The 9,663-nt window shown below is 46.8% G+C and overlaps 1 protein-coding gene across 26 annotated transcripts in view; it reads left to right on the forward strand.

Moving 5' to 3' along the window:
* EXTL3 (exostosin like glycosyltransferase 3) overlaps nucleotides 1-9,663 on the forward strand; it is a 134,205-nt gene that overhangs the window by 71,270 nt on the left and 53,272 nt on the right. For 24 of the 26 annotated variants that reach the window (XR_004842167.1, XR_004842166.1, XR_004842171.1 and 21 more), the window contains one exon: nucleotides 71-165. The exons of 1 other annotated variant lie outside the window; for it this stretch is intronic. The gene's annotated coding sequence lies outside the window, so the exon portion shown is untranslated. Of the gene's footprint in view, nucleotides 1-70; nucleotides 166-3,321; nucleotides 3,497-9,663 lie in introns of all 26 variants that reach the window. One more of the 26 variants, XM_035895437.1, reaches the window with a different exon arrangement.

A 9,663-nucleotide genomic window follows, 5' to 3' on the forward strand; every position in this document is an offset into this window, starting at 1 on the left:
ATGCCTCTAGGCAATGGGTAATATGTTTCTTAAGTACATGTGGTTTTGTCTGTGTTTTTGTATTAAACAGGCGAAGAACCCTTGAGATCAACACTGGGAGAAAGAAGAAAAGTAGCAAAGGAGTCGATGTGTGATGCAGGACAGGTCTGAGCCAAGGTGCAAAAGGTAAAGCACAAACAAGCCCTGCAGTGTCAGTCTGCGCCATGCTTGGCGTTAGATTGCTTCTTCCCTTGCTATATTTTAACATGATCTACCAAAATATCTCTGCGTTCTTCTAGCATCACACTCCCTTCTCCCCATAGTCGAGTTAAAGTAATGGTGAGCTGAGGAAAGTTTCTAAAAGTTGGGCAGCACCGGTACAGCGTCACCCATGGAGTCTTAATTAAACCACTTACAGTTTTTTGGCCATCAACTCTCTTTTTAATCATCTGTTATTTCCTGAAAGTTTTAGCCAAATTCACTTGGCAGAACTGCAGGTGAAGGAGCAGGCATTTCACAATGTTCTGATTTCAGCAGTTTAAACTCTGATTTTAAAAGCAGTGTTGAATGTCACTAATGGTCTGAGCTCACCAGGTCAGTGTCTGGGTGCCTCGGGATCCAAATCCCTGCACACAGTTCAATGGGAGGAATTGGGCTCTGAAATTGCATGCATGATCTGAAAATTTTTCTTCTTTAGCATCGTTCTTTGGGCATATTCTTGACCCAGAACACTTCATAACCCAGGTAGGTTTACCGTGTAAGGATTAGTCCATGGGCTGCTGATGCACAGCTATTGCAGGGGCGTGTGGCTGGCTGGGAACCATGGGCAATCTCACTGTAGAGGCTAGAGGTTGCTGCCAGCAGCACATTTCTCCTTCTCCAGTTTTTCTCTCGGTCCTGTAATGAAGCCAGGGGATATGATTTTGTGCCCTGCACTGAGCTCCTTCAGGCAAACTCCGGAGTATTGTCAAACCTGCTGATGAATTTGGGCTTGAGCAAAGGGGTCAAGCGTGTGAAGCAAAGTGGCCGGAGCATGGAGTCACCTCTGCCTCTGCCACGGAGCAGCATTTTCTGGCAGAGGGACACAAGGACACCAAGAAGCAGTTGCATCCTATGCAAAGCTACTCCAGCAGCCTGAATTTTTGAGTGGAAGTAGCACATGGATTGTTAACTGGAATAACTGTGGCAGCTCCCGGTTGGGATTTGGCTGCCAGACCTAAATCCTGTGCTTAGGAAAAGCTGGATGAAATGTAATGGCCCGTGATACAGCGTGAAGCAGGCTAGGTGCTCTCAAGGTCCCTTTTGGCCTTGAACTCTACTAATCTGTGAATAAACCACAGCTGCATCTCTAATAACTCATGACCAGTTCAAGCCTCTGTTTTGACTTGCTGTCAAAAGATTTCTCCAGGAGCGCTGTGTCCTTGTGTGTCATGTTTTGGAGCATCTGCTCTGTATATACATGGGTTGAACCGCTTCCAGCAGACTTAGCAACTGTTCTGGTGATTTCCTCCAGGAAATCCAACTATGCAGGATAGCGTTTAGCTTATGGGATCGTGGCAATCAAGCCATTATGGCACACTTTTAAGTTGTTGGGTTTTTTGGGTTTTTTTAACGTTTTAGCTGGCTCCCCACCCCCAACCACATATCTGTACGTCTTGGGGCAGGGGGGGAAGAGTTCTGCCTTGTTCAAATGAAAGAGTATATCCTTTTGATTTATTCCAGAGCAGCCCTCGAGCTCAGCTCCTGTGAGAGCCTGCTGACTTTGAGTTCAAAAGATCTCACGTCTTTGAGGCCAGGCTGTGGTCTTCCATCTTGCCTCAAAGTTAAACTGAAAGAGAAAATTCTTTTTTTTTTCTTAAAAAGGGAGAAAAAATAAGCATGCTGTGTAAAGGAATCAGTCTTACCTGCAGCAGAAAAGAATGCCGACGTGCAGAATTTCAGGTTAAAATCTGGTTCTTTAGTGAAGGCTTTATTTTCAAGTACCTAGCATGTTGTTTAGGAAGTGTTTTGTAAAGATAAATGCTTCCTTTTAAAGCAGTGCTGTTGGCTGGCTGGGATCCAGTCTGTGATCCTACATTAAAGCATTTTTTGGTGTTTAAACCGCTACATTACCATGGTGGTTAGAAATGGTAGTTCTGATCCCCAATTTCCTGCAGATCTGCTGATAACAAGGTCTGGCTCAGGCCGAGTTTTGCATTGCTAACTCCCGAGTTTGGTCACTGAAATTTCACCGCAGGCAGGAGTGTTGGTCACTGGCATAATTGCCTTGTTGCCTGGTTGATGTTTTCATGAACGCATGATAAAAGATAGGCCAAGGACATCACAGTTTGACATTTAGGCTTAACATCTGCCCCTCTCTCTGCATTTTGTTTTTCCTTGCTGCCCGACTTGAGGCGTTTGGAGGTGGAAGCGAAGCTGCTCGAACGTGGGCTCTAGCACACGTGCCGAGCAAGCAAGGCTTGCCTTTAATTGTGGATTCCTAATGCTTAACCTCTACCGTCATCCTGTGGAGCGATATTAAATGTGTCCAACAGTTGTCGTGCATATCAAATGACCATCTTGACATACCAGAGGGGTTGGGTGCAGTTGATACCTTAAAAATTCCTGTTATGCTGGAAGCTATAGTGGTGAATATGAAGTATTAAGCCCTATGCCAAAGATGAGCTGTGCACCTTGAGAGGAAGGAGGTGCAGACAGCTACCTGGCATATATATATATTTATATCTATATAAACAAGTGTATGTACGTATAGAGCAAAATAAATATGTAAGTGCTATTATGTGATAGCTCTCTTCCATAGGGCTCTGCTTAGTCCAAATTTATGCAATTGTTGCTACAGCTGTGTGTTTGGAAGGGCAGAGGTAATAGATGGAAGACCTCTAATATATGGGGACCTTCCTTTTAAAAAATACCCAGCTTTTCTGAGCAAGGTGACCTTGGCTCAGCTTCTAACTTGGGAAACCAGCAATGCAGTGGAAAGGAGACGCTGATCAGTGCAGCGAAGGCTCGGTCGGATGCCAGCAGAAGATAAAACATCGGTCGGGTTGGCCTGGAGTTTTAACTGCAAGTAGGGTTGTCAGGGCTGCCATGTAAAATCGTGGATGCTCTCCCAAACTTGTGTGTATTGAATATATATACCTGGGAGGTGCGTATCTATGTGTTTTTTAAAAAAAGCTCCAATATTGGTACAGCATACTGGGGAGAAAAACATATTTGTTACCTGCCTCCGAGGTATGCAATTATTTGCTGGCAGAGTCAGTAACGGCTCAGCTAGCCCTTACAGGCATGGGAAAGGTCTCGTGTGATAGTTCGCAAGCCATTCTTATCAAACTTCATTTTCAGGAACCCCTTCTTTCAAAGTTTTATAGCCTGTGGAACATGTGCGTGAGGACATCGTGGTGTTTGTACCCGTCTTTTGGGGAAAAACACATTGAGAAAGCCAGCTGAAACTGCAGTCATTTTCTGGCAAGTCTGTGTACAGTAAATCCACACAGCCCAGGTTACGATCCAAGGACAGGTAATTGACTCTTCTTTTGTTCTGTCACCACTTCTCCTGCTCTTTCTTCAGCAGAGAAAAACCACACATCAACCTTCTCCCGCAAACCCCTGTTCTGAGCCAGCAATAAAGTAGGAAAATGTTTTTTCCCAAATCTAATTTGAAACATGGACCATTCTTAAACAGCTTCCAACTTAACAATAAAGAAACTTCACAGAGTGCTTGGCAGGAGCCTCTGTACATAATTTAGATCATAATCAGATGCATTAACACATTTTATATGGATCTCATGGGGGCCAAGAAGATGAGGTGTGCTGGGTAATTTCTTTCCAGACTTCTTTACCTGATTGTTTATTACTCTTGGGGACTTCATTTGTGGGCCAAATGTCACCAGCAGAATGCTGCTGCTTCATGTGCCTGCATTTAGAGTAGCTAGCAGCAAGGCTTCAAATAGCCTAATTGGCGTGTTATCGTCAGTCTTTCCATCTGCGTGTGGCAAAGAGAGGATGAAGAGTACATGGGGAGGGAGAGAGGCGAGAGGAACAAAGGCAAGGACCCAATTCTGCAAATTGCTGAGCTTCCCCTGTGCCTGCGGCTCAGTGGGAGAGAAGGTGCCGAGAGTGCTCGACGAGTAGCGTGTTTCCCGCTGAGCACAATCATGCGCTCTGCTCCTAGAGAACTGCACGGGGGAAGTGCTCCCTCCCCACCTTTTCATTTTAGCTGTTAAACATAAGCAGCTCTAATTTTATAAAGCTTCTGAAAGCTTTTTGGCACTCTGTGCAAAGAAACGATCATCTATCATTCGCATTGCTTCATTGTTTTGCCATGAATCCACCCATGCCAAAAGCATCCTTGTGAAATCTCCCCTTTGACAGAAAATTCTGTTGCTGCTTTGATAAATGATGTTTTGGATTTCTTTCTGCTCTGCTGGTTTGTATTATCCCCTCAAAAGGTGGGAAGTGAAGTTCCCTGTCACTTCAATGTCTCCCTTATACATGCTGAAGTAATAACCCTTCCCATGTGTTTCATGGGTATTTATTTGTTATTAAATGCTGTGAACTAGTGTAACATCAGGATTCCCAATCCTTTCCCAGCTGTGGGCTGTCAGGGCCAGGCTCTGCTCCGAGGTGCACAGCTCGGGGTTAGGAGCCTCGTCACTGGAGTGCAAGGGGATGCTCCTGGGCGCTGGGACTCGCTTGCCCAGGGTGTAACCCACTGGTGGTGACCTTGGCTGGCTACCATTGACCCACACCATCCCCGGCTGTGGGCCAGAAGTTGGCACAACCAAGAACTGAACCCAAAAGGCAGGTTGTATGTGGCCACTGTGTTCAGGAAGGTGAGAAAGTTTAAGAGCATGAAAGTGGCTGGCTTACACTAGCTGGACTTGGGGCCAGAGAACAGGTGGATATACTGGCATAGCCTTGGGGCCACTGGCATAGCCTTGGGGCCACCAAAACCACGGAGCCCCTTTTTCCCCTTCTTCCTGTGATTCTGAAACTGAAACCCACCCGTGACTGGAAAGCCACAACGTTTTACTGGCATGCAATGGAGGAATGCTGTGACATGGTGCTTTGGGTGCTGTGTACAACCTACAGGCAAACTACACCAACTAAAACCCTTGTGGCCAAACCAGGTTTGAGTGCAGAAGATCCTTTGGAAGCCAAGCACTGATTTCTGTTTGCCTCTTTTTATTTTCTTCCTTCATAGTTGTTTATCAACAGCATTTTCCCAGGCGGTGATGTAACTCAGCATCCTGGCCTGGCTGAGATCGTAAAGTGACTTTTACAACAGAACATGATGGTGATGAAGAAATGAGTATCCTTAAAAATCAGAGGTGATTGGGTTGTTGACTTCCCATTTCATGTACCGAGCGAGTCCCTGTCTCTCACCCCGGTAACACCAACGCGTTGTGCTGTTGAAATGTCGACGGGGAGAAAGGAGAGGGTGAAGAGCTGAGTCACCCAGTGCTTCTCCCACAAACACCTGCCTTTCCCGGGGTTTTCCAGCTAAGTACTGAGGAATGTCATTACTTGCAGGTTATCCTGCCCCAGGGTATGAAAGTTATGGTTGTTGGGCTCTCCTGAACAAACCCTTTGCCCTCCATCTCCTGCTTATTTTGAATCATGAGAGCATCAGAGCAGGCTGATACGGGCTCCGAAGGGTTTGTGCAGCCCGGCAGGCAGGCGTACATGAGAGGGAGAAAATCTCCCCCATCCCTTTGCTATTTATAGCCAGCTCACGAGCAGTTTCCTTGCTTCCAGTGCCCAAATTACCAGCCGTGACTGATGTATTCTCCTTAGGTCAGCAGCACGTACAGCGACCGACTTGTCTTGACAAGCTTGGGGGGTTATCAGTTCAGCTGATGAAGTCAGCATGGTGGCACGTTGAGCAGCACCGCTCTGCTCGCACTGCGGTTTGGCTGGGACACGGACACCCTTGCTTGGTTTGGGCTGTGGAAGGGGGTCTGAGCTTGCCAGGGCGGTGAAGGAAAAGGAATGTTTTGTTTCCTATTTACTGAAGGTCTGCTTGGGCTGGACTTCAGAATTATTGGTGTTCAACCTGCCTTTTCTACCAAAACACTGTGACTGTTCAAACAATTGCTCAGCTGAAACTGTTGGATTACCTCTCGCTAAAGCATTATTTGATTTGGCTTGCTGTTTTGTCAAGCCCCTGAAGCTAATAGCTTGCTTTAGCCTTTCGTCTCCAGATAGCATGAAAGAAGCGGCTGTCTGGGGGGGATGTGCTGCTGCCTTCTAACTTCTGTCAGTTAGAAGCACCGTGGCTTACCTGCGTGGCGTAGGATCCATGCAGCCTTCACCTGCCTTCTCCTTTATATCCTACTTGTATTGCTTAGCTGGGTAAGAATTTTGTTTGCTGAAGACCTACCAGGTGCTGATCTGTTCCTGCTAGATCACAGCTGCTGTGTTCTCCTATTGCATAGTTTGGGTAAACCCTTACAGCTCAGGCCTCATACCGGGCGGGGGGGGAGAAAAAAAGGTGGAACTCTTCCAGGGATCTTGTCCATGTGGTTATATGCTGAAATGTAAAGGGGAAAACATTGCTTTTCTGCTGTGTGGTTTGCTTCTGTGGCCTGGCATGGGCCTTCCCATGTATGGGGAGCAGAGCAGAACTGCTGCTGAGTAGGGGAACTGAGGAATCTAGGTTGTCTTTTTGCCTTATTTCAGGTGAATATAATCTGCTGTTTGGCAGATGGCATTTAAGTGTCACAAGGAGGGGCATAGGCATAAGTAAGGCAGAATGAGAAAGATGGAACACTTAAACTCTTGTGGTGGTTGGAAATGGGAAGAAGGTGCATGGGTTTTGGGTTTGTTTTTTTTTTTTCCTTTTTTTTTAATCAGGCAGTAGGATGCTGGCTGTTGTGTATGTGTGTGGTTGCCCTCCACTGGTTGACATTAGAATGACCTCTCTATATAGAACTACAAAATTGCTTAGGTTGGTAAAGACCTTTAGGATGATCAAGCCCCACCATTACCCTAACCCTGCCATCCCACCACTAAACCCTGTCCCTAAGCACCTCGTCTGCCCAGCTTTTAAACATCCCCAGGGATGGGGACTCGACCCCTTCCCTGGGCAGCCCCTTCCAGTGCTTGATAACCCTTTCAGGGAGGAAATTTTTTCTTGTATCCAGTCTGGTGCAGCTTGGGGCCGTTACCTCTCATCTTATCACTTGTTACTTGGCAGAAGAGACTGACATCCAGAGACTTGGGTTTTTTTGCCAAGACAGATGTGTTTGTTCAGATTGACTTCAAAGAGAGTCAGGAGTGGTTTTTAGATGCAGGGATGGGTTGTTGAGAACTGGTCAGAGCAACTGCTTGCTCTTCATCTGCAAAGTCACCCTGGGCAAGAGGCAGCTGGGGAAACAGGAGGAGTTGTCCAGTGCAGAGGGATGCATAGAAGCCAACTCTGTCACTGAACATGGGCAAGGTTTGCAGAGGGGTGCAGGTGCTTGCAGCGGGGTAGCCAGGGCTTGGAGAAGCTGCAGAACGTATGCTGCTGCAAGACATGGCTCTGAGCAATCTGTCATCAAGGCCTGGTGACCCCCCGGGGCACATTGCACCTCAAAATAGGCAGCACACCCCCTGCCTCCTGCTCTGTTCAGCGGAGTAGGTTTGAGTTATGCATCAGGCTGAGAGTTATGCGACAGTCTTAATTACAAAATCGTTTGCTGACCTTCAGTTTTATGAAAATAATCTAAAAGTGAATTTGTCAGCACTTAACTGGCTGTTACAGCGGAGCAGCAGAGGCTTAGAGGATTTAAGGGAACTGCATCCAGCTCTTGTAGCTTCCACTCTGGTGTGCTACACCGTGTCCTTGAAGGTTGCTGATACTCACTAAGTCGGGTAATCCTGGTCAGCAAAACCAGCGACTTGTGGTTTGGGTTTTTTTTCTTTCTGCATCAGAACCAGCAAAGTCAGGAAGACAGCTGTGGGCCTTACAAGACCCTATTTAGGGGGAAAACGTTGCTCTGCACTTGAAACCCTTTCAAAATGTGTATGCTAGGAACTATAGATTTTTGTCTTCTATGGATTTTGGCAAGACAGCTGTTAAGGGTAGGGCAAAAGGAAAACAAACCTGAGAGGAGCCTTCGATTTTGATGGAACTCAATAGTTACACTTTCCACTAAGAACAAAAGACATTTCTTAAAAAAAAAAAAAAAAAAAAAAAAAAAAATCCCAAACCTGCTGACACCTAGAATTCAAAGCAGCATGTAATCCATTCTTTTTTAGTCCCACTAAAGCAACCAGATGGGATCCGGTCTGGGATGTGCATGCCTTGTGTATCTCTCTGCGTATTGGATACCTGCAAGGACTTGGGGAAATGATTATGTAGTGGTTGAGCAGAGAGATGGGAGAAGAGGAATCCTTAAAAGGATGAATCTTACAGTGTCTTTTAACATTGTCCCAATCTATTTAATCTCACACTGTTGCTCTCGTGAATGTTTATCACCTCCTACAGATATTAAGTCTTATGATGCCATTAAAGCACCTTGGATTTTAATGTGAAAGTGGTGTATGTGTCTTAATTGAACAGATTTATTCCTCTATCAAGATGTAAACATTAGAGAAAAGGAAGCACAGTGTGCTGGGAGACTTCCCCCTGGCACCAGCTCATCAGTTCAATGAAGAGCTTACAGAATCATAGAATTGTTTAGGTTGGAAAAGTCCTTTAAGATCATCAAGTCCAACCATTAACCTTGCACTGCCAAGTACACCACTAAACCATGTCCCAAAGTGCCACGCCTACCCGTTTTTTGAACACCTCCAGGGATGGTGACTTCATCACCTCTCTGGACAGCCTGTTCCAATGTTTGACCATTCTTTCAGTGAAGAAATTTTTCCCATTTTCCAACCTCACCCTGCCCTGGCACAACTTGAGGCCGGTGCCCCTCGTCCCATTGCCCCTTCCCTGGGAGCAGAGCCCGACCCCCCTGGCTCCTCCCTCCTCTCAGGCAGTTGTAGGGAGCGATGAGGGCTCCCCTCAGCCTCCTCTGCTCCAGGCTGAACCCCCCCAGCTCCCCCAGCCGCTCCCCAGCAGCCTGGGGCTCCAGACCCCTCCCCAGCTCCGCTGCCCTTCTCTGGACACACTCCAGCCCCTACATGTCACTAGAGGAAAGTACTCAACTTTTCTCTAATACCACGTAAATTGTGCAATGTTATGAGAAACGTTACTTTAGGGGTATGAAAAGGTCCATGTTTATGAACCTCCAGATCATTTAAGTTTCATCTGATCTGGACTGACCTTTTTTTTATTACACTTAAACCACTATGCTAATTTCTCACTTTCTGTCCACCCTACACACTCATGCTGCTGGGGATGCAGCCCAGGACATGGTTGGCTTTCTGGGCTGCCAGCACAAGTTGCCAGCTCCTGGCCATCTTTTCATCCCCCAGTACCCCCCAGTCCCTCTTGGCAGGGCTGCTCTCCATCCCTTCATCCCCCAGCCTGTATGGATACCAGGGGTTGCCCCAACCCCTTTAGAATCATAGAATCACTTTGGTTGGAAAAGACCTTTGAGATCATCGAGTCCAACCTTTAGCCTAACCCTGCCATCCCACCACTAAACCCTGGCCCTAAGCACCTCATCTCTCCTTCTTTTAAATACCTCCAGGGATGGGGACTCGACCACCTCCCTGGGCAGCCCATTCCAGAGCCTGACAGCCCTTTCA

The sequence above is a fragment of the Egretta garzetta genome, unplaced genomic scaffold (genome assembly GCF_000687185.1).
Source record: "Egretta garzetta isolate BGI_Z169 unplaced genomic scaffold, ASM68718v1 scaffold325, whole genome shotgun sequence".
In the NCBI taxonomy this organism is placed as follows: Eukaryota; Metazoa; Chordata; class Aves; order Pelecaniformes; family Ardeidae; genus Egretta; species Egretta garzetta.